At 44.9% G+C, this 24,685-nt stretch overlaps 1 protein-coding gene, 1 long non-coding RNA gene and 1 other non-coding gene across 3 annotated transcripts in view; 2 read left to right on the top strand and 1 right to left on the bottom strand.

The window, feature by feature from the left end:
• Positions 1-1,093, bottom strand: part of BTBD7 (BTB domain containing 7) — an 83,784-nt gene extending 82,691 nt beyond the window's left edge. The window contains exon 1 of the mRNA XM_068252328.1: positions 994-1,093. The gene's annotated coding sequence lies outside the window, so the exon portion shown is untranslated. The remainder of the gene's footprint in view (positions 1-993) is intronic.
• A 1,412-nt stretch (positions 1,094-2,505) lies between these two features.
• LOC137533708 (U2 spliceosomal RNA) lies at positions 2,506-2,692 on the top strand. The gene has a single exon (XR_011024191.1). It is a non-coding gene; the product is annotated as a U2 spliceosomal RNA (small nuclear RNA).
• An 11,060-nt stretch (positions 2,693-13,752) lies between these two features.
• On the top strand, positions 13,753-24,463 carry LOC137532143 (uncharacterized). The gene is made up of 3 exons (XR_011023867.1): positions 13,753-13,875; positions 21,247-21,424; positions 24,234-24,463. It is a non-coding gene; the product is annotated as an uncharacterized lncRNA (long non-coding RNA).
• The last annotated feature ends 222 nt before the right edge of the window (positions 24,464-24,685 follow it).

Raw genomic sequence — 24,685 nt, 5'->3', positions numbered from 1 at the left:
ATTGGGGTGCTCTGGGGTCACAGTGAGGGGATCAGGGGGTATTGGGGTGCTCTGGGGTCACAGTGAGGGGATCAGGGGGTATTGGGGTGCTCTGGGGTCACAGTGAGGGGATCAGGGGGTATTGGGGTGCTCTGGGGTCACAGTGAGGGGATCAGGGGGTATTGGGGAGCTCCGGGGTGAGTGAGGGGATCAGGGGGTATTGGGGTGCTCTGGGGTCACCATGAGGGAATCAGGTAATAGGGTCAGTGTGAGGTGATCAGGGGGTATTGGGGGGCACTGGGGGTCACAGTGAGGGGATCTGGGGGTATTGGGGTGCTCTGGGGTCACAGTGAAGGGGATCTGGGGGTATTGGGGTGCTCTGGGGTCACAGTGAGGGGGATCAAGGGGGATATTGGGGTGTTCTGGGGTCAGTGAGGGGATCGGGGGTATATTGGGGTGCTCTGGGGTCAGTGAGGGGATCAGGTAATATTAGGGTCAGCGTGAGGTGATCAGGGGGTATTGGGGGGCTCTGGTGGTCACAGCAAGGGGATCAGGTGGTATTGGGGAGCTTTGGGGTCACAGTAAGGGGATCTGGGGGTATTGGGGGCTGTAGGGTCACAGTGAGGGGGATCAGGGGTATTGGGGGCTCTGGGGTCAGAGGGAGAGGATCAGGGAGCTCTGGGGTTACAGTAAGGGGTTCAGGTGGTATATTGTGGTGCTCTGGGAATCACAGTGAGGGAATCAGGGGGTATATTGGGGGCTCTGGGGTCACAGTGAGGGAATCAGGGGGTATATTGGGGGCTCTGGGGTCACAGTGAGGGGATCAGGGGGTATTGGGGTGCTCTGGGGTTAGCAGGTGAGGATATTGGGGGGCAGTGTGACGTAATCAGGTGAGTGTATTGGGGGGAGGGGGGATCTGGACCCCGGAAGCCGCAGGCAGGAGATATGGGGCATTCCTCCAGCACAGAGGCCCCGCTGTCTTCTCCCCCTCGCCTCTCCCCGCCCCGCACTCACCTCCCGGCGGCTCAGCAGCTCCGGTTTCGGCCCGTCCTGCTCCGCGGCGCTCCCGCAGCCATTCTCCTGGTAATCGGCGACTCTCTCCTCCCCCCTCCGCCTCACATCCCCGCCGCCGCCATCTTGTCTCTTCCCCCTCCCTCAGCCGACGTCAGCTCGGGGCACGTGACCAGTATGTGACGTTAGCAGCACCTTACTCCCTCCCGCTAACAAAAGGGGAGTGGTGAGTTTCTTCATTTACATGTATTTATATGGTTCCGCCCCGTGCTCGCGGTGCCACCACGCCCCTTTCTGCTCATTCCTACTGTAAAGGCTACGAAGCCACGCCTTCCGACTATCTGTACTGCATGATAGACCAGATTCCAGCCACGCCCCATCCCAAGTCACATGTACATTATAGGCACGCCTTCTCCCGCCCCTCAAGCACAAGGGCGTCGTCTACAGTACAGTAGCCACGCCTCATCCCGCCCCCTATAGTTTATCTCAGAGGCATTCCAGTAACGGCCTGTTCCGCCCCTGTGTTTTAATCTTGGATCTCAGGCATTTTAGCCACGCCCTCTTGTGCTGGAGGGTTACTTTTCGGCCACGCCCCTGTATTGAAGTGCTGGGCTCTCAATGGTGACTTATTACAGTAGAATGCCTTTACAGCAAGGAACCAGGAAATGTAGTTTACTATGTCAGAAGTTTATCAGAATTGGTCATGTGTTTATACAGAAGCATTTGCTGGGACATGAAAACTTCTACATCCATAAGGTTTAAGGAGGAATTCCAGTGAAAATAATGTAATAAAAAAAGTGCTTAATTTTTACAATAATTATGTATAAATGTCTGTGTTTGCTTATTGTAAAATCTTTCCTCTCCCTGATTTATATTCTGACATTTATCACATGGTGACATTTTTACTGCTGGCAGATGATGTAGCTGCTGCTTGCTGTTTTGACAGTTGGAAACAGCTGTAAACAGCTATTACCCACAATGCAACAAGGTTCACAGACAGGAAACTGCCAGGAGTACCACTGTCCTCAGAGTTTCCTGTGGGAGGGGTTTCACCAAAATATCAGCCATACAGCGCCCCCTGATGGTCTGTTTGTGAAAAGGAATAGATTTCTCATGTAAAAGGGGGTATCAGCTACTGATAAGGATAAAGTTCAATTCTTGGTCGGAGTTTCTCTTTAACATATTAGAGTTTACTATAAAACTACCTGAAAAATCGAAAGGTTTTTTTGTTCCATTCATTATAGAAATCTGATCGAATTTCCCATTCTTATTTGATAAAAGAAGATCAGGAGCCTTGGATTTTTCTGGTCAATTTGTATGTAAATTGAATAGTGTAGGGTAGATTGTCAATTAATGTACACACCCAATAATTTTTTTTCCTGAGTTTTCAATCATTTTTTTTTCATAATTGGAGAAAATTTGAATATACATGTATGGTATAATGGTCAGATTTATGGAATGTTATAATCAATCAGAAAAATGTATTACAATTCTTGAGTTGAATAGATATTTAAAAAAAATTGTATGGTCTTTTGGTTAAGATCAAGTCAAGTATGGTATCTGTTCTTATCGGTTTGATATCTGGTGCGTCCCCTGTCTGGGGACCATATATTAAATGGATTTTAGGAACAGGGAGATAGAAGAAGAGCTTGCTCTGTCCACTCCGCGCATCGACCTGGTCATACCTCCAGTCCCAACTTTATGAGATGAGAAAGAGGGACACTTAAGCCATGCCCATACCACACCCCTAATCACGCCCCCGTCACACCCCTAGTCACGCATACCATAAAGATTTCATAATAAAAAATATGTTGTTTTATAACTCAAACCACACTGGTCCTTTCTATCTTGGTTCATTTTCCTTCATACTGTATATATTAACATTTTAAAATTAGTAATATATCAATTTAAAGGATGGGAATAAAGTTTAGAGTCAATCACACACATTTTTTTTAGTAGAGAAATATATATATTTACATAGAAAGAGGGACAAAGTCCTGAAAGAGGAACAAATAAGGAGGAAAGGGGGACAGAGGGACAGGGCTCCCAAAGAGGGACTGTCCTTCCAAAAGAGGAACAGTTGGGAGCTATGCCTGGTATTGTAGTACCTCCAGGACTGGTGCACCAAAAAGAAAGAAAAAAAACAAACTCAGGGTGTTTCAAGTCCTACCCCGCAGAGCCATATTACTCCATGCAATGCACTGATGAGCATCAACAAGTATGCATGTTGGATTAGTTTGGCTCTGTAATATTAACAAGCAGAAGTTTGACTTAAAGAGAAACTCCGACCAAGAATTGAACTTTATCCCAATCAGTAGCTGATACCCCCTTTTACATGAGAAATCTATTCCTTTTCACAAACAGACCATCAGGGGGTGCTGTATGACTGATATTGTGGTGAAACCCCTCCCACAAGAAACTCTGAAGACGATGGTCCTGGCAGTTTCCTGTCTGTGAACCTTGTTGCATTGTGGGAAATAGCTGTTTACAGCTGTTTCCAACTGCCAAAAAAGCATGCAGCAGCTACATCACCTGCCAACAGTAAAAATGTCCCCATGTAAAAAATGTCAGAATGTAAATCAGGGATTTAAAAGATTTTACAATGGGCAAACACTGACTAAATCATTTGCACATAATTATTGTAAAAATGAAGCACTTTTTTATTACATTATTTTCACTGGAGTTCCTCTTTAAAATGAACTGTTATGAGCATGATCGAGGATGGTCGCGGTTATGCATGTGCAGTGGCCCGTCGAGTCGCCAATTGACTGGCCAGAAGAGCATTACTGTGGGGGACTGGAGGGACACTTAGACAGCATAGGCACAGGGCAGCTGGTAGAAGCCCCAGGTAAGGTAAACCCGTTTTTTATTACAGTTAAGGTTCCGTTGAAACTGAAGGTATTTGCGATTATTCGGGTTGGAGTGAACAAAAGATCTCTCCCACAATGCATCATATCTTTGTTGTCCCTGTAAGCTAGCCACACCTCCAGAACCGCTGGAATGCAATGATGTGTCAGCTTGTTAATATTACAGAGCCACAATAATCCAACATGCATACAGACTGTTTCAGATTGGTTGATCCTCATCAGTGCATGGCATGTACCTAAAGGCATAGCAATAACCATAGCAGCTGCACATCTGGTCCTAGACTTTTTGCTGCCTGAGGCAAACTTGTGAGGATGCCCCTCTCCCCCCAATTTAGAATGATCGCACATCACCCAACAATTTACTCTGGTAACTCTGCTTCATTTAATGTTCTCAGTTCCACTCAGCAAGGGAGCATATGCAACAACTTGAAACATGACAGTGACTTTACCGATGATTTTTTGAGCGCCAAGCAGTCGTTTCCTCGATATCGCAATGTGGGTACAGTCACACAACCACACGAACGTCGCTTAGCGTCGCAATAACGACCATCATGGTGGATCGAATCGCTAAGATCCCAGACGACTACCGCGCAAAGTACCGCCACGTTCATGCCAATTAGCGCAAGGCGGTCATTAAATATATTTTATTTCTTCAAAACGTGGTAATGTACTTTTGCAACAAAACTTTACATTTTTTGTAATAATATGAGTATCTACCACAAAAAAAAAAAAAAAAAAAAAAAAAGAGAACTCTGTATAATTGGAGTTTGAAAGTAGAGGCGTTACCAGGGCCGGTTCTCTCATGAAGCAAGGTGAAACTTTTGCATCAGGCACAGAGATTACAGGGGCGACATGTTTGTACTGTGTTTACACTAACAGAATGCAATCAGAGTAGGAGGAGAAGTGAGAGGAGGGTAAGGTGAAGAGGTCATCATTGGGGAAAAGCAGCTTGTTGTGCTGTGTGAGGAGTCTGACAGTGAGTGAGGAGGGGGGTGGCAGGGGAGCAGCAGTGTTTCATTTGACTTGCACAGCAGAAGGGAGGAGGTGGCACCTAGGGATGCTCACATCCGAATCCGGGTGAAACCCGAATAGTTGCTATCTGGATTTCTCCCAGTAAACCTGTGCGGGGCGGGAGTCAAGCTTACCTGTCTGACGTCTTCTTCGTCCGTCCCTGGCGCCTCCCACGATGCGTTCCACACGGCGGTCACGTGACTACAAACACTTCCTCCTTCCGGGTTGAAGGAGGAAGTGTTTGTAGTCACGTGATGCGCGTGGACTGCATCGTGGGAGGCGCTGAGGGACGGACCGAAGAAGACTCCAGACAGGTAAGCTTGACCCCCCGCCCACCCCGCACAGGTTTAATGGGAGAAATCCAGATAGTAACTATTCGGGTTTCACCCGGATTCGGATGTGAGCATCCCTAGTGGCACTGCTGTCCTGACTGAGGAGGAATGGAGTGGCTGAGGGTAAGTAATTTGTATGTCACAGACTCACAGCCAGCCAGTGTGCTATTGTATTGAGCTGCAGCATGTCATGTGAGGACATTAAATAAAGCAGAGTAAATTGTTGGGTATTGTGCGATCATTCCAAATGGGGGGGGGGGGGGGACATCCTCACAACTTTGCCTCAGGCAGCAAAAAGTCTGGAACCGGCCCTGGGTGTTACCCATTAAAAATACTCCTGTACTGTGATTTGATGACCTGTAAAAACACCCCACAGCATAACTCACCTAATCCAGGTTCCCTTTTCTGTCTTTTCCGCCCTGTCAGCTCTTCTGTTCTGCTGCTGTGGCCTCTCGTATCAGCCGGTCATTTTCACCGCTATGTCGGTGACCCGGAAGTACTTCAGCACCATAGCAGTGAAAATGCCGGCAGATACGGGTGGAGGACACAGCGGCAGAACAGGAAAGATGACTGGACGGAAAAGACAGCGAAGGGAACCTGGAGTAGGTGAGTTATGCTGTGGGCTATATTTTTACTGGTCATTAAAGGGAACCTGTACTGAGTAAAATTATTTAAAATATACACGAGGTAACTTCAAATGAACATTACATAGTTACCTCGCCATCAGTTCCTCTCAGAAGTCCACCATTTTCTTCTGACAATAATCCCTTCCAGTTCTGACAACATTTTGTCAGAACGGAAATATACCAGTTGCTGTCAGTTACATATCAGTTGCTGTCAGTTACAGCTGAGAGGAAAACTGATGTGTCCATGTTTCTCTATGGCTCAAGTGGGCGATGTTACAGTTTAACAGTGTGCTGACCAGAAAGCTGTTATGGGGTAATGGTCATTTTCAAAATGGAGGACAGAGAATTCCATTGATCACAGTGTACAAACAGGACGCAGGAGAGGAGAAAGACACTGAGGAGTAGACTACATGGAAGGCAAGTATGACTTGTGTATGCTTATTTTGACTTTTAATTTTCAGTTCAGGTTTTCTTTAAATTACGGCAGTACCAGTGGGCATGATCGGAGGCGTTGCTATGGAAGATAACTGCCACTGATACTGGTAACTAATTTACAAACTGAAGGGTAATACTTGTTAACACGTTGACTCATTGGGAAACCAGCCTACATCTCAAATTAATACCGTAACCAAGAATTGAACTTCATCCCAATCAGTAGCTGATACCCCCTTTCCCATGAGAAATCTTTTCCTTTTCACAAACGGATCATCATCAGGGGGCTCTATATGGCTGATATTGTGGTGAAACCCCTCCCACAGTGTGATGTCAGCGCCTCACAGCACTGAGGGACTGACATCACATTGTGGGAGCCCTGTTGCATTGTAAGAAATAACAGCTGTTTTCAACTGCCAAAAAAGCAAGCAGCATCTCCCTCCAGTGACATCACCTGCCAGCAGTAAAAATGTCACCATATGATAAATGTCAGAATGTAAATCAGGGAGAGGAAAGATTTTACAATGAGCAAACACTGACTAAATAATTTATGCATCATTATTGTGAAAATTAAGCACTTTTTTAATTTATTAAATTTATTAATTTTTTTCACTGGAGTTCCTCTTTAAGGTGGCAACTTACTCCTGAGGAAGTGAACTTTACCTTGTTTTATGTTCACGAAACGCACCGAGATCCCAGGGTCATATCGGCTGAGCTATATTCAAATGTGTATGATATACATGGTAATATACGGGCACTGAAAACTCCTCTGTAGACCTGCCCAAATGATGTGAGCAGTTCTTGCTGTATCAGGGAACTATCTCGTTGCTGTGTCGCTATTGTGTAGGCGACTGGCCATGGATCCATATGCATTTATTATTTCATTATAGATAGTTATTTTGTGATGGCTTTACTTACTGTTATTTCTTCTCTAATAAATACAATTTTGAAGTTTTGTATAGATAGACAGATAGATAGATACATAGATAGAGAGATCATAGATAGAGAGATCATAGATAGATAGATAGATAGATAGATAGATAGATAGAGAGATCATATATAGATAGATAGATAGATAGATAGATAGATAGAGAGATCATATATAGATAGATAGATAGATAGATGGATAGATAGATAGATAGATAGATAGATCATAGATAGATAGATAGATAGATAGATAGATAGATAGATAGATAGATAGATAGATAGATAGATCATATATAATGTCCAAACCTGCACCTCTACAATTCGGAGTGCCACAAGGAGCAATCCTATCCCCTCTGCTGTTTGCAATCTACATGTTGCCACTCGGTACACTTATCCAATGACATGGCCTGACGTACCACTGCTACGCCGATGACACACAGCTATACCTGTCCTTCAAACCTGGTGGAACAGACCCTACCCCAAAAATAAACTCTTGCTTAGCTGAGCTTCAGGCATGGATGAATGATAACTGGCTGAAACTGAATGCTGACAAAACTGAGGTCCTGTTTGTCCAAAGCCAGCAGTCGTCATCAAAACAGCTCTATCCTAAAGCAACACCAATCAGGATTGGGAATTCAGACATAAACAGCTCCAACCTTGTGCGCAGCCTTGGCGTACTAATCGATGGGGAATTGAGTTTCAGAAACCAAATTTCATCTGTAGTTAAATCTTCCTTCTTTCATCTGAAGAACATTGCAAAGATTAAACATCTGATTCCCCCAGAGGATCTTCCAACCCTAGTCCACGCCTTCATCACATCACGGCTGGACTACTGCAATGCCCTTTATGCTGGCCTCCCCAAAAAAGACTTGCGTCGCCTGCAATTAGTGCAGAATGCTGCTGCCAGATTGCTAACAAACCAGCCTCGCTACTGTCACATTACACCGATCCTTCGCTCACTGCACTGGATACCAGTAGAATGGAGAATACTCTTCAAGATTGGACTGCTGACATTCAAATCCCTGCACAATCTGGGCCCTGGATACATGAAGGACTTGCTGAAGCTGCACCACACCTCTCACAACCTCAGATCAGCAAGTTCTATAAACTTGGTCACTCCCAGAGTGCACCTCAAAAAATCTGGAGACAGAGCCTTCTGTCATGCTGCCCCTACTCTTTAGAACTCCCTACCACACCCAGTAAAGACAGCACCATCCCTGGAGCTATTCAAATCCAGACTGAAAAGCCACCTGTTTAGCCTGGCATTTCCAGATTTATAAAATTCTTCCCCTGTACCACGATGGTCGGAGCCATGCTTATGCGCTTTGAGTCCCACGGGAGAAAAGCGCTTTACAAATGTTATTTGTTGTTGTTGTTGTTATATATAGATAGATAGATAGATAGATAGATAGATAGAGAGATCATATATAGATAGATAGATAGATGGATAGATAGATAGATAGATAGATCATAGATAGATAGATAGATAGATAGATAGATAGAGAGATCATATATAGATAGATAGATAGATAGATAGATAGATGGATGGATAGATAGATAGATAGATAGATCATATATAGATAGATAGATAGATAGATAGATAGATAGATAGACAGATAGATGCTGTAGATAGATTGGCAGGAGGACCCAGTTATTTCTAGTTATGATAGATTCTGATAGTTCTGTCTAGTTCTTTGTGAGAATCCGCTCAGCTGCCTGCGCAGGCAGGCAGCCTTTTGACCATTGTTTAGGTTTGCATGCTGCAGGACTCTGGAACAGAGACCTGTCTTTCCATTGCAAGTTCTGGTCTGTTCTCTTGCTGGGGAATTTGCATACATTCGTTATGCAAATCCCCTACCTGCCTTCTTTGATGACTGGCACTATAAGAGCTTTATGTTTCCCAGAAGGCTTTGCTGGTCATTTCCTTTCCATGGTCTGTTCCTGATGGACACTGCTGGAGTGTCAGCCGTTGCTATCTAGTATAGTTAATTCCTGGGGGTTGCTTTAGGCTCCCCTTCTAGCCCAGTCAGGTTGTATTATCTGTTTGTTTGTTCTTTTTGCCATTGTCCTGTCCCAACGGTGGTCGACAGGAAATGGTTCTGATCTCTGTTCTTGGAGTATAGCTGGTGCAGCGGTTGCTACCAGCTATCTCTTCTGTTCTGTCTCCTGGGATCGCGCTAGCTACTTTTCGCTGGCGCTGGGGATCCTTCTGTTCTGTCTCCTGGGATCGCGCTAGCCACTTTTCGCTAGCGCTGGGGATCCTTCTGTTCTGTCTCCTGGGATCGCGCTAGCTACTTTTCGCTAGCGCTGGGGATCCTTCTGTTCTGTGTTCTGGGATCGCGCTAGCTACTTTTCGCTAGCGCTGGGGATCCTTCTGTTCTGTCTTCTGGGATCGCGCTAGCCACTTTTCGCTAGTGCTGTGGATCCTATCTCTTGCTTGTCCCTGTTTTCGTGTGTCTGTCTTGTCTGCTACGCTTGCTGGAGGCTCAGTGAGGTAACCGTTAAGCAAGCGCTCGCGTCCTCTGATTCATGTTTGTCTGTTAATGGTTAGTTAGGCGTGCTTGTCTCTATTGTGCTTATCACGTGGAGACCGCGCATAACCACGTGCACTGTTGCGAATGAGTGCGGTGTTCGCGGTTAGCTAGCGTTTGTTATTTTCCGTATCTCCTTATTGTATTATTTGCTGTGCCTTTGCTACCCTTGTGCCCTGTTTTGCTCAGTCTTGTGTCTGTCGGCAATCGCCATTCTTGCGATTGCATTCCCACTTCGTTTCCGCCGTTGTGTGTTCACCGTCGCTGGGTGGCGACTAGTTTGGTGGACACACATTGGTTGTGTCCCTTTGCTCTGTTTCTTGTGGGCTATCCAGCCCTGCCTGATCGTACCTTGTCCTGGATCTGTACAATTCCCGTCTGGCATCTGTGGCTGTGCAGCGACTGTGTTCGCCTGCACTCCACAGCGCCATCTGCCGGAGGGAATTGCCATCTGCAGGTGCATAGCACCTAGCCTGGGTGTCCTCAAATATACGCTTGTGGAGGAAATCCGCCGCGTCAGCGCACGTCTGGTGCGCTGACCGCGAATACGATTCCACAATCGTTACATTCTTATAGATAGATAGGTAGGTAGGTAGGTAGGTAGATAGATAGATAGATAGATAGATAGAATGGGTTATACATGACAAATGCAGTACACTTCACTGAAAAGTTAGCCTTTCCTCCACTAGGTGTCACTGTGCTTCTTATTACTTTGATGTTTTGGGAGTAGGTGTTATGTTTCTGCTTATGTTTTTTGTTATTGTGTTTTGGGTCTAGCTTGAAAAGTCGCCATAACAATTTGCATTGTATTTTTTTGTCAGATTATAACAAATACAAACAACCTCATGAAATATCCCTACTTATTATTTATGCCCTTTGTAGAGTTATAAACTGTGAACCTGCAGGAAACATGTCATAAAGCTGAACTTTTAGGAGTTAGCTTGTGAGCTCCTGAGGACAGTCAGTGACATGACTATGTACTCTGTAAAGTGCTGCAGAAGATATCAGTGCTATATAAATACATAATAATAATATGGTAGGACATTAGACTATGACTATGGTAGGATTAGATTGTGAGCTCCTCTGAGGACAGTCAGTGACATGACTATGTACTCTGTAAACTGCTGCAGAAGATGTCAGTGCTATATAAATACATAATAATAATATGGTAGGACATTAGACTATGACTATGGTAGGATTAGATTGTGATCTCCTCTGAGGACAGTCAGTGACATGACTATGTACTCTGTAATGTGCTGCAGAAGATATCAGTGCTATATAAATACATAATAATAATATGGTAGGACATTAGACTATGACCATGGTAGGATTAGATTGTGAGCTCCTCTGAGAACAGTCAGTGACATGACTATGTACTCTGTAATGTGCTGCAGGAGATGTCAGTGCTATATAAATACATAATAATAATATGGTAGGGCATTAGACTATGACTATGGTAGGATTAGATTGTGAGCTCCTCTGAGGACAGTCAGTGACATGACTATGTACTCTGTAATGTGCTGCAGAAGATGTCAGTGCTATAGAAATACATAATAATAATATGGTAGAGACATTAGACTATGACTATGGTAGGATTAGATTGTGAGCTCCTCTGAGGACAGTCAGTGACATGACTATGTACTCTGTAAAGTGCTGCAGAAGATGTCAGTGCTATATAAATACATAATAATAATATGGTAGAGACATTAGACTATGACTATGGTAGGATTAGATTGTGAGCTCCTCTGAGGACAGTCAGTGACATGACTATGTACTCTGTAATGTGCTGCAGAAGATGTCAGTGCTATATAAATACATAATAATAATATGGTAGGGCATTAGACTATGACTATGGTAGGATTAGATTGTGAGCTCCTCTGAGGACAGTCAGTGACATGACTTATGACTATGTACTCTGTAAAGTGCTGCAGAAGATGTCAGTGCTATATAAATACATAATAATAATAGGGTAGGACATTAGACTATAACTATTCAGCGCTGCGTAATATGTTGGCGCTTTATAAATACAATAAATAAATAATAATAAACTATGGTAGGGATTAGATTGTGAGCTCCTCTGAGGACAGTCAGTGACATGACTATGTACTCTTTAAGGTGCTGCAGAAGATGTCAGTGCTATATAAATACATAATAATATGGTAGAGACATTAAACCCAATCTACCTGATATGAATCTTTGTGCGATCCGATTACTATTCTATTTACGATCCGAATAAATCCGACATGTCCGTTCGAATCGGACATGTCGGATTTAATCGGATCGTAAATAGAATCGTAATCGAATCGCATCTTTGGTTGAACTCGATGGACGTATGTCAACCCAAATAACTATGTAACTATGTATTGTGTAGATGGGGCTTTAGCCTCCTTGCCGGTTATCCCGAGCTCAGCTCGGGGTAACCTGCGCAGGAGGATATCTCAGGCCCCGCTGGGCCGATTTGCATAATTTTTTTTTTGTTACAAGCAGCTAGCACTTTGCTAGCTGCTTGTAACTTCCGATCGCCGCCGCTCGCCGCCGATCCGCCGCAATCCGCCACGCCGAGTCGCTCCCCCCCGCCCCAGAGCCCTGCGCTGCCTGGCCAATCAGTGCCAGGCAGCGTTGAGGGGCGGATCGGGATTCCCTATGACGTCTCGACGTCCATGACGTCGGTGACGTCATCCCGCCCCGTCGCCATGGCGACCGGGGAAGCCCTGCAGGAAATCCCGTTCTCAACGGGATTCCCTGCATACTCTGATCGCCGAAGGCGATCGGAGTGGGTGGGGGGATGCCGCCGCTTAGCGGCTATCATGTAGCGAGCCCTTGGCTCGCTACATGATTTAAAAAAAAATAAAATAAAAAAAATGTGCGGTGCTGCCTCCTTGCCGGATTTTTTAGACCGGCAAGGAGGTTAAACTATAACTATAGTAGGATTAGATGGTTAGCTCCTCTGAGGACAGTCAGTGACATGACTATGTACTCTGTAAAGGGACTCCGAGCAGTGCAGAAACTATGGAAAGATGCATACCATTTTGAAGCTCTCTTTCTCCTCTTTCCAACGATATATAAACCACTGCCCTACAGCTTTTAGTTTCCGCTATTTTTGCGATCGAAACCGCGGCCACAGCGATTTTGAAAATATCGAAAACTAAAAGGCGTAGGGCGGCGGTTTATATATCATTGGAAAGAGGAGAAAGAGAGCTTCAAAATGGTATGCATCTTTCCATAGTTTCTGCACTGCTCGGAGTCCCTGTAAAGTGCTGCAGAAGGTGTCAGTGCTATACAAATACATAATAATAATAGCAGAGCTGGGACAAGGTCCTTCAGCACCCAAGGCTGAGACACCAAAGTGCGCCCCTCCATCCCTCCCACCTCAGCCATCACACACTGATTGCTATTAGACTAAGAGGTGCCACAGGGCCCCCAATCTCCCCAATACCTTAATCTCTAGTTATCTGACTTGCAGTCACTGCCATGTATCCCCTTTTCTTATTTCTTTCTGCTTCAAACACAATTAGGAATGACAGCTGAATGAATTGTGCGCCCCCTCCTACACAGCGCCCTGAGGCTGGAGCCTCTCTAGCCTCTGCCTCGGCCCGGTCCTAATAATATGGCAGGACATTAGCCTATGACTATGGTAGGATTAGAGTGTGAGCTCCTCTGAGGACAGTCAGCGACATGACTATGTACTCTGTAATGTGCTGCAGAAGATGTCAGTGCTATATAAATACATAATAATATGGTAGGACATTAGACTATGACTATGGTAGGATTAGAGTGTGAACTCCTCTGAGGACAGTCAGTGACATGACTATGTACTCTGTAATGTGCTGCAGGAGATCTCAGTGCTATATAAATATATAATAATTCTAATATTCTGTTTTTATTATCTACAATGTCCCAGTGGAGATGATGATAATGATGAGGCGAGACAGTTAGATGCTGAGCATGATAGCGGTTTTATAATGGACATTTATTGGCACTGAAGTAGTTGGAAATGTTTTATTAGCGGAAATTAGCCTGTTTGGATCCTATCCTGCTACGGGGTACAGCTGCTGTGGACAGCAGAGACTGAGAACCACAGAGGAGAGGTCAGATGCTGCTGAACATCTTATAAGACAAGAGGGGCTCACGTCCAGAGCTAAAAGGACTGGAACACCAGGTGAGTCTGACAGCGGAGTGTATTGCTGGCTGTTTACATATATTTTAACACAAACCTGAATTTAAAATAAACTTATGAGAAAATGAATTGCATGTGTAGCACAGCTAAGAAATGGAACATTAGTAGCAAAGAAAATAGTCTCATATCGTTTTCCAGTACAGGAAGAGCTAAAAAAAAAAATCAGTTGTTATCTATACAGAAGCGCTTCTCTGAGCTATTCAACCCACTGGGTGGAATACAGTTCTGTTTTTTGAAGCACTTAAAGGGAAGGTCCAGGGAGAAGCTGAAAAAAATAAAAATACATATCCACTTACCTGGGGCTTCCTCCAGCCCGTGGCAGGCAGGAGGTGCCCTCGCCGCCGCTCCGCAGGCTCCCGGTGGCCGACCCGACCTGGCCAGGCCGGCTGCCAGGTCGGGCTCTTCTGCGCTCCAACGACGGGCTCTTCTGCATCCCACGCGGGCTCGGTGACGTCATTGGATGTCATCCGGGCTGTACTGCGCAGGCGCAGAACTACTGCGCATGCGCAGTACAGCCGGAGGACGTCCGATGACGTCAGCGCGCCCCCATGAGGCGCAGATTGGAGCGCAGGTCGGGTCGGCCACCGGAGACGACCGGGAGCCTCTGGAGCGGCGGCGAGGGCACCTCCTGCCTGCCAAGGGCTGGAGGAAGCCCCAGGTAAGTGGATATAGATTTTTATTTTTTTCAACCCCTCCCTGAACCTTCCCTTTAAAGTGACAATGAAGCAAAAAAAAATGATATAATGAATTGGTTGTGTAGTATGGATAATTACTAGAACATTAGTAGCAAAGAAAATATTCTCATATTTTTATTTTCAGTTATATCGTTTTTTCTTATAACATTGCATCATTCTCTAATATTTGCAGTTTATACACTACTCAGCATTCTAAATGATTTCACAGAGCAGGCTAGAGGAACTTTTGACCTGTCCTCTGCAGAAAAAAAACAAAATACATTGACTGACAGTTGAGATAACAAGCTTCAGAAGACAGAGCTCTCCGCGACTTTGAAAGTTGTGAAGCTCAATGGCTCTTTTGCATTGATAACAAGTGGAGTTTCTTAACTCTTCTTGTACTGGAAACAATATTAGACGCATATCTCTGCTGCTAATGTTGTATTTCTTAGCTGTACTACACATACAAATCATTACATTATAAGTTTATTTTCACTTCAGATTCCCTTTAAACAGCAAAGAAACAGTGAGAGACAGCTTGTGATAAGGTTTTAATGCAGGAAAGTTCAAAGGTTAATAATTTCTGATTTAAAATTAAAAGACAGAGCGTGGTTTCTAAACTGCAAGTATAACAGAATGATGCAACAACCTGGCTATTAATATGTTTTGTACTGTACAAACACGTTTATCTCATCCTGTCACATGTCACCTCGGGTTCGGTACACTTTAAGCTAGCTAAGAATTTAGAATAACACAGAATAGTCCAAGTTGCATGACTTTTATTATCTCTAGCCTATAGTCTGTGTTGCACTTGTTTTTAGTACACACTGACCAGCTTTAGGGCTGGAACCCCCTAGAGTGATTTTCTGAGCGTTTAGGGAGCGATTCAAACCGCTAGCAATTTCCCTAAATGCTCAGCTAATGTTAATGGATGGGCCAAATTCCACTGGAGCGATTGCGATGACCAAAACGCAAAACGTAGGACATGCAAGCATTTTTCACGTTTAGCATTAACGAATATCGTTTCTGCAATGTAAAGTATATAAACGCTGGCGTAATCGCTCATCAAAACCTGCACAGAGCAATTTTGCTAGCGTTTTGAAGTTACTGGACACTGTAAAAAAAAAGCAAATGTCACGATCTGTTCCTGCTGGTGACGTTTGTGAACTGTATGGACTTCCTCTGTTCACCAGCAGATGTCCCCTCATTTCAAGAACATTTTACATTCCTCCTGAAGTTCCCTCTGCCCACCAGCAGAGGTCTCTGTATTCAAGAACTGTGTCTCTGCAGCCTTGGAAGAGGTCACATGACCATCCTGCAGAGTATATAAGTCCAGCTACAACAGAACACTGTTGCTAGTTCATTGATGTGGATAGCCCTAGAGCCTGTGTTCTGGTCACTGCTCCTGTTACCTGCTTCCTGATACCTGTTACCTGTAACCTGTCTGCCTGTTACCTGATTGTTTGACTCCCTGGTGTATGATATTGGCTTTGTCTGACTATTCTTCTGCTCACTGATTGTATTGCTTGATGTCCTGGTATCTGATCTCGGCTTGTTGACTACCTATTGCCTGCTGCATATGTCCTGCGCTTGATTGTATATATTATATTTGGTTTGTGTATGTCTGATCGTAAGACATTTGCCTGCAACCGTATTGCCAGTTTGCAATCATTTTGCTACTTGTACAGTTCACTTGTATTTATGTTCATTCACCAATTGCAGCATCACTTGTGTGTGTATATATCCTGCCCTTGTAAATAAATCATTACTTTATTTCACCTTATCCCTGGTTTGGTCTTCAGTATTTCTACATTAAGTGACATTCTGCATTCAGTGCAAATCTGCATGCACTGCTCGTTACAGCAAAGCTTGGTGTAATTGCCTTCTTAAAACAGAAGGAAATCTGCAATAATTCAGCTATAAGGGCTGGAACCCACAGGAGCGCTTTTGGCAGCGTTTTGGCAGCACTGCGATACGCTAGCAGTTTGCCAAAACGCTGGGCTAATGTTAATGGATGGGGCAACTTCCACAGGAGCGTTTGCGTTTCCCAGAAACGCAAACGCAGGACCTGCAGCATTTTGGGAGCGTTAGCGCTTCAATGTAAAGTATTGAACCGCTAGCGGAAACGCTCAGCAAAACCTAAACTGAGCGGTTTTGCTAGCGTTTTGCGGTTCAGCACACTGTAACAAAATGAAAAATAATTCACAGGACCAATCAGGATAAAAACGCAAAACGCAAAACGCAAAACGCTAGGCACCCGCTGGGGAAAAAAATACAATGTTGCAAAACACGACCCAAAACGCGCATGAATCCGCTTGCAAACCGCTCAGACAAAACGCTAGCGGTTGCGTTTTGCGTTTGCGGTTTTCAGTGGGTTCCAGGCCTAAGGCCTGGTGCACACCAAAAACCGCTAGCAGATCCGCAAAATGCTAGCAGATTTTGAAACGCTTTTTCTTCTTTTTCTGCAGCGTTTCAGCTAGCGTTTTGCGGTTTTGTGTAGCGGTTTTGGTGTAGTAGATTTCATGTATTGTTACAGTAAAGCTGTTACTGAACAGCTACTGTAACAAAAAACGCCTGGCAAACCGCTTTGAAGTGCCGTTTTTCAGAGCGGTTTGCGGTTTTCCTATACTTAACATTGAGGCAGAAACGCATCCGCAATCCAAAATCTGCAGCAGCCCGGGAGTATGCGTTTCTGCAAAACGCCTCCCGCTCTGGTGTGCACCAGCCCATTGAAATACATTACCCTAGCGGATCCGCACCCGCAAGCGGATCGCAAACCGCAGCCGAACCGCTCTGGTGTGCACTAGGCCTACGTGAACATTTGTGGTTACCCACAATGCACTACTACTGAATATGCAAATTATCCCTTTTCGCCCTTGGTAAACCAAGCAAGCATCCAGAACCACTGGTGTATAGCAAGCCTATAGCTATAAATTTTACACAGCCATATCAAACCCACATGTAGGCCTGGTGCACACCAAAAAACGCTAGCAGATCCGCAAAACGCTAGCGGTTTTTTAAACGCTTTTTCTTATTTTTATGAAGCGTTTCAGCTAGGATTTTGTGGTTTTGGGAAGCGTTTTTGGTGTAGTACATTTAATATATTGTTACAGTAAAAGTAACAAAAACGCCTGCAAAACCGCTCTGAGCTGGCTTTTTTCAGAGCGGTTTGCGTTTTTCCTATACTTTAAATTGGAGGCAGAAACGCCTCCGAAATCCAAAAAATGCCTCAGCCCGGGAGTATGCGTTTCAGCAAAATGCTTCCCGCTCTGGTGTGACCCACCCCATTGAAATACATTACCCACGCGTTTCCACAGCCGCAAGCGGCTGTAAAACCGCAAGAGAGCCCGCTCAGTGTGCACCAGCCCGTAGACAGCCTGTTTCGGACTTTTGGTCCTCATCAGTACATGGCAGGGATTGATCAGGCTGTATGAGATAGGGCTTGGACCAGTACAACAGAGTAACCAAGCAGCTCAGGGTGACCCAAACTACTAGGAATGTATAGGGGGATGAAAGGAACCAAAAAGCCCTCTTACTAAAAAAGTAAAGCTTGGTGTAATTGCCTTCTTAAAACAGAAGGACATTTGCAATAATTCAGTTATAAATGAACATTTGTGGTTACCCACAATGCACACCTACTAAATATGCAAATTATCCCTTTCCGCCCTTGTTAAGCCAAGCAAGCATCCAGAACCGCTGGTGTATAGCAAGCCTATAGCTTTAAGTTTTACACAGCCACACCAACCCCACATGTAGACAGCCTGTCTCGGACTTTTGGTCCCCATCAGTACATGGCAGGGATTGATAAGGCTGTATGAGATAGGGCTTGGACCAGTACAACAGAGTAACCAAGCAGCTCAGGGTGACCCAAGTGTAAAAAAAATTAATTGATAGGACCAATCAGAATGAAAAATCGCTGGTAAAAACCTTACACTTTTTAAAATCGCTACCAAAAACACTCATGAAATTACTTACAAAACGCTCATACAAAACACTAGCAATTGCGCTAGCGATTTGTAGTGGGTTCCAGGCCTGAGTCCTCTTTCTGCGTAGGTAATTTACTAAACAGAGCTTGTTGCTTATTTTGCACACCTGCACAAACTGGTTGACTGACAGCTGTTCTACACTCCCAGGCTGGTGAGAGTCAGTAACAATCAGTGTGGTCTAGCTGAACATTAAAATTCATGTCTGGTATTAGTCTTCGCAATCTGTAGACCTGAGTTGAATGGATTTCCTATATCTCAACAAAGGCTGGATTTTGTGTTCAATATAAGGAGAGATCAATCTACTTTCTGTCTAAAGGTAGTACCCATGACCAGGGTCGGACTGGGACACTGGGGGCCCACCAAAGAGATTTCAACCTGGGGCCCACACATCCCATGATTGCAGTGAAAAAAGGGTGTGACCATGCACCGGAAGGTGGGCGTGGTCACGATGTATTATGGACAGGGCCAAAAGTACATGGTCTTAGCTGCATTGTAATTCAGAGACACCGCTGCCCAGCAAAACTTTGCATAGAGTCCCCTCCTTCAATATAAAGTAATGTCCTACTTTGCAGAGGTTGCGGCCGCAGAGGTTGCAGAGGTTTCTACTGCATCGGGGCCCTTGGGCCAAAGGGGCTCCGAAGGGCCCTCCCTCAACTACAGTATTACCTCTCTATTGGTCCTGTACTCATAATAATCACTTCTATAGATACTTTGAACAGTGGTAATCATTAACAAGCTATTTCCCATCGCCTTCTTGCACAGTGCACCTCTGACACTGTAGTTACCATTGGCAAGTTTTGGTGCGTCGTATCAAGTGTTATGTATAGAGTGCTTGGGGGGCCCCATTGTAAAATTTGCATTGAGGCCTACAGCTCCTTAGCTACGCCATTGCTCTCAGCATGAGTGATTACAGCACTGAGAAGAGAATTTTTTACTGCAGGCAGCAATTGGAGCTCTGTCAGAAGAGGGGAGGCCCACCAGAGACCTGGAGGCGGGGCCCACCGAGGGAAAAAACTGTACTACTGTGGCCCAGTCCGACCCTGCCCATGACTGCATAGTAGTTATGTGCAGGTGCAGTACACTCTCGGTCACGTGGGTGCACACCTGCGCAGAAGACGCCGACCCGCTGGGGGTCAGTGATACTTCAAGGACATCCGAGGTGAAAATAAACTGATGAGAAATACAATTGTTTCTATCCTCCCTCTCCTAAAAATGACTTTTTTGTAGATATCCCACAGTTTTGTTTTATATTTGAATCTAGTTTTTAAGTTTTTACTGTTTTATTGTCTCTGCTCAATGACACCTTCATTGAAGTATGCCAGAGCTCAAATCTATGAACTATTGACCCTTTGTATCTCTTATCTGCTCTCAGAAGCCATTTACTGACGGGAAAGTGCTTTATGGCTGTAATTCCTTATCAGTGAGGCTTATGCTATAGTCTAAAGGGGCCCATACACCTAACGATTTTCACGCCGATATACAGCCGTTTCAATCACAGTGATCGAAACTGCTGTGAAATCGCCTCGCACACCGCTGACAGAACGATGGATTTCCATCCGAAATCCATCGTTCCCGTCGATCCATCCGTGCGGAAGATTTTTTCCGAGCGCCGGCGGGTCGGGAGTGCGTTGATAGCGGCGTTCGAATGCCCGGCGACCGACGCAATACAGCGGGTATACATTACCTGTTCCAGCCGGCGCCAGTCCCCGCTGTCACCGCTGCTCCGTCTCCACGCTGGTCTGGTCTTCGGCATGCTTCACTTCTTCCTGCACGTCAGGAAGTTTAAACAGTAGAGCGCCCTCTACTGTTTAAACTTCCTGCCGGGCAGGAAGAAGTGAAGCATTCCGGAGACCAGAGCGAAGACAGAGCAGCGGTGCCCAGGGGACTAGAGTCGCGCCGGCGGAGCAGGTAATGAATGCGGGGCGGGGAGCGGCGGCAGCACCACCATCACCACAGATTGTGATCGGTTTCAAGCTGAAATCAGTTCACAATGTGTTTGCAGTAAAGGTGGCCAAACAATCCCTCTCTGATCAGATTCGATCAGAGAGGGATCTATCTGTTGGTCGAATCTGATGGCAAATCGACCAGTGTATGGCCACCTTAACCCAGTCCCGACTCGGATGGAAACTGTCATTTGCATACCTGATGTTTAACTTTTTCAGGCAGAGAAAGAAAAAAAGGAACACAGCCTAGTTATTTGTGTGCTAGGCACTGTACATACACATGTCTATCTCATCATGTTACATGTCATCTCGGGTATCCTTTCAGAAGGCTGCCAGTGGGACCAGCGAGAAGACCGAAGCTGCGACGAGGGACAAACGTGACCTCTAAGGCCTGGAAAAAGCCCAGGTAAGTATACCTAGTTTTAGTCAACTGTATATTTACAGATCTGTTTATTTTCTCAGTTACAGGATGAAACTGTACACTTGTTTACATCCGCTTACTTTCGTAATGTCATTAGTGAATGGGGCACGGCTTTTCATGTATGTGTCACGTGATCTGTCAGGCCGGGAGTGTCACCCAGCACAAATGACACCTGGATGCCCCCCGAGGCTGACTGAGCTCTGATCTCATTAGTCTTACATCTGTGAAATAAATTAGATTCTCATTATTAATGTCCATCAAGGGACGATGACAGGGGGGGAGGTCTCTTGTGATTCTGTCACTTGGACTGTCTCCATCTCTCTCGCCAGAGTCCGCGGAGCTGAAGGGACAGTCACATCTCTGCTGCATCCCCCGACCTGTCACATGATGTCATCCGCGGTGTACAAGGCGATCTCGCTGTCTGTCCGAAGCCCGGAGTGGAAAGTCGCCTCTCGTCCGCTTGCCACAAGGAACCACGGCAAGCCGAAAGAATACATTGGAGTCTTTGTAAGTCATTCATCAACAATTCATACTTTATAAACGGGGCATAAAGTGTGCTTAAGCTCAACTCCAAGGAGAAAAAAATATTTTTAAAGCGGACCTGAACTCAGAACTTCCTTTCTGCTCTAAAAGATGAGCAACAGCATAATAACCTTTAAAGAAAAACATTTCTTCGTTACAGCTGATACAAATCTTGCAATAAATCTGCAGCGTGTCTACTTAGTATTTTAATGGAAGCAGACATAGGGTTAACATCCTATGTTTACAAATTAGCTGCTCTGCCATGGCAGTTAGCTAACACAGCTGAGAGATCCAATTACACTTGTGATTAGTCACAGATGAGGGGGAATTAGACAGGCTAAACTCTCTAAATACATACAGGATGCATTTCTCTATGTTTTCCTTTTGTCCTGTGCAAGAGTTCAGGTTCACTTTAATTTTAAAGGACCTCTGTCGCGAAAATCTTAAAATTTAAAATACATGTTAACATATACAAAAAGTACGTTTCTTCTGGAGTTAAATGAACTGTACTGTATTTATAAAGAATAAAAGTCTTGCTTAGAATCCCCCATGAAGAGATGGACTGGTTCAAAACCTGGCGGTTCTGATTTGTATAACCTTCTGTAAATGACAGCAACATAGGAGAAAAGTAATTTATAGCTCATTTTACTCCGGAAGAAACACACTTCTTATTCATATGTGTTTACACATGTTTTAAAATTTTACAATTTTTTCGTGATAGTGGCCCTTTAAAGGTTATTATGCTGTTGCTTATCTTTTAGAGCAGAGAGGAAGTTCTGAGTTCAGGTCCACTTTAAGATCTATCTGATGTACTTTACAAACACATATTGAATGTAAACACAAATGTCCGTGTGCACAAGTCCTCATGCTCAGATGAAGGCAGCTGTCATGTGGTGTCTTTGGGCCAGAGAGGACGATTTAGATCAGAGAGGTACTATTTCCCATAAAACTTCCCCACCACTAATTACATTTAGACATAAAAGCTTTTCCTGGGCACATTGTGAGGCGGCTGCGGGTTCTTTTCATGCTGTGCCAAGATCTCTGCTCACGAAGAAACATAAAGAGCTTCTGAAAACACACAATTAGTGTTGCCTAATGTGATTCCCAAGAGTAAGTGGACCAGTGCTGCCAATTCATTACCTCTGTGCACTGTCCTCACTCTAATCCAGACCCGGATCATCCACAAGGCAATTTAGGCAGGTGCCTAGGGCCTGAGGAGAGTCTAGGGGCCGGTTTATGTTAGCCCACATCAAATCTTGCCTAAAAAGCTAGGTGGTCATCAGGCTGCCTCTTCCAGCTACTGTCCCTACCCTAATCACAGTACTGAAACAGTTGATTTACATCAGAACTGCAGGGAGAGTAGTAGTAGCGTTTTAAAGGACAACTGTAGTGAGAGGTATATGGATGCTGCCATATTTATTGCCTTTTTACGCAATACCAGTTGCCTGGCAGCCCTGCTGATCTATTTGACTGCAGTAGTGTCTGAATAACACCAGAAACAAGCATGCAGCTAATCCAGTCAGATCTGACAATAATGTTGGAAACACCTGATCTGCTGTATGCTTGTTCAGGGGCTATGGCTAAAAGTATTAGAGGCAGAGGATCAGCAGGACAGCCAGGCAACTGGTATTGCTTAAAAGGAAACAAACATGGTAGCCTCCATATACCTCTCTCTTCAGTTGTCCTTTAAAAACAAAATACAAAGCCTGGCAGAAGCGGCTTGTTTATACAGCAGATGGTGTGAAAAATGCTTCTGAATGGTCCATATAAATTCACTCTGTGATGTGCAGTGTTTTTTTTATGTAGTGTTTTGAATAGCAGAAACCACGTTTACTTTTCAGGCACATTTTTAAGCAACAGGAGACAATATTCAAAGATTAATTAAATGAAATGATTTTACTGAAGGATTCTTTATCAAATCCCAGAGTTACTGCAGAAAGATTTGCGTATGGATGGTTTTGGGAATGTCCTATTCTGAAGGAAGTTGCACTTTTAAAGGGAACCCAAGGTGAGAGTGATATGGAAGCTGCCATATTTATTTCCTTTTAAACGATACCAGTTGCCTGGCAGTCCTGCTGATCCTCTGCCTCTAAGGGCTCATTTCCACTATAGCGAATCCGCATGCGGGCACTGCATGCGGATTCGCATACTCAATGTTAGTGGATGGGGCTGTTTCCACGTGTGCGGCGGCGGCGGCATTTTTCGGTGCGGGAAAAATCTGCACGACAGGGTCGTCAGATTTCGCGTGCGGCAGGAATGCGGGCGAATCGCCGCTAATGCATTCAATAGGGAAATCGCATGCGGCTTTGTCATGCGGATTTCCCCGCGATTTCGCATGCAATTTCGCATGAAAGGCAATGGAACTTTACACAGGCAGTGACATGGTTAAATTCGCCTGGCTCCTTGCCATGCGAAATCGCGGGTAAATCCGCATGGGGTAACGCAGCCGCATGCGATTTCTTCAGCGGTGGAATCCAGGCGATTGCGCACCGCTACAGTGGAAATGAGCCCTAATACTTTTAGCCATAGCCCCTGAACAAGCATGCAGCAGATCAGGTACTCTGACTCAGCTGACTCAAGTTTTACTGGATTAATCATATGCTTGTTCCAGGGTTTTAACTCAGACACTACTCATGCCAGAAAATCAACATGGCTGCCAGGCAACTGGCATTGTTTACAAGGAAATAAATATGGCAGCCTCCAAACACTCTCACCTCAGGTTCCCTTTAAGCCAAACTTAAATTTTATGAAACACAAAGATAAAACTATAACTTTCTTTGCCTCCTCCTTCCAGAAAACCGTTATCGCATTTTCCACGTTCTTTTTCGGGATCCTCTCTCCGGCCGGGTATATTCTGACACACCTCCCCAGGCAGCCAACCAGGAAGTAGCATGGGAAACTCATCCATCCAGACCCGAGGGAGGATATGACATCATCACAATGTAATCGCTGTGGACAGTCTATAGAATTACAGAGTTTATTGGTGCTGGCATAAAGGATAACCTATTAAAGAAATGATACAAAGTCTCCTGTCATTCTGTGTTCTAGTCCACAAACCTTAGTTAAAGGCAGGGCCGGTTCTCTCATGAAGCAAGGTGAAACATTTGCATCAGGCGCAGAGATTACAGGGGCAGCATGTCTTTACTGTGTTTACACTAACACACTAACAGCATGCAGTCAGAGTAGGAGGAGAAGCGAGAGGAGAGCGAGGTGAAGAGATCATCATGGGGAAAAGCAGCTTGTTGT

This window comes from Hyperolius riggenbachi, chromosome 9 (genome assembly GCF_040937935.1).
Source record: "Hyperolius riggenbachi isolate aHypRig1 chromosome 9, aHypRig1.pri, whole genome shotgun sequence".
Classification (NCBI taxonomy): domain Eukaryota; kingdom Metazoa; phylum Chordata; class Amphibia; order Anura; family Hyperoliidae; genus Hyperolius; species Hyperolius riggenbachi.
The sequence above is the reverse complement of the archived record's forward strand: the minus strand, read 5'-3'. Positions and strand labels throughout refer to the sequence as shown.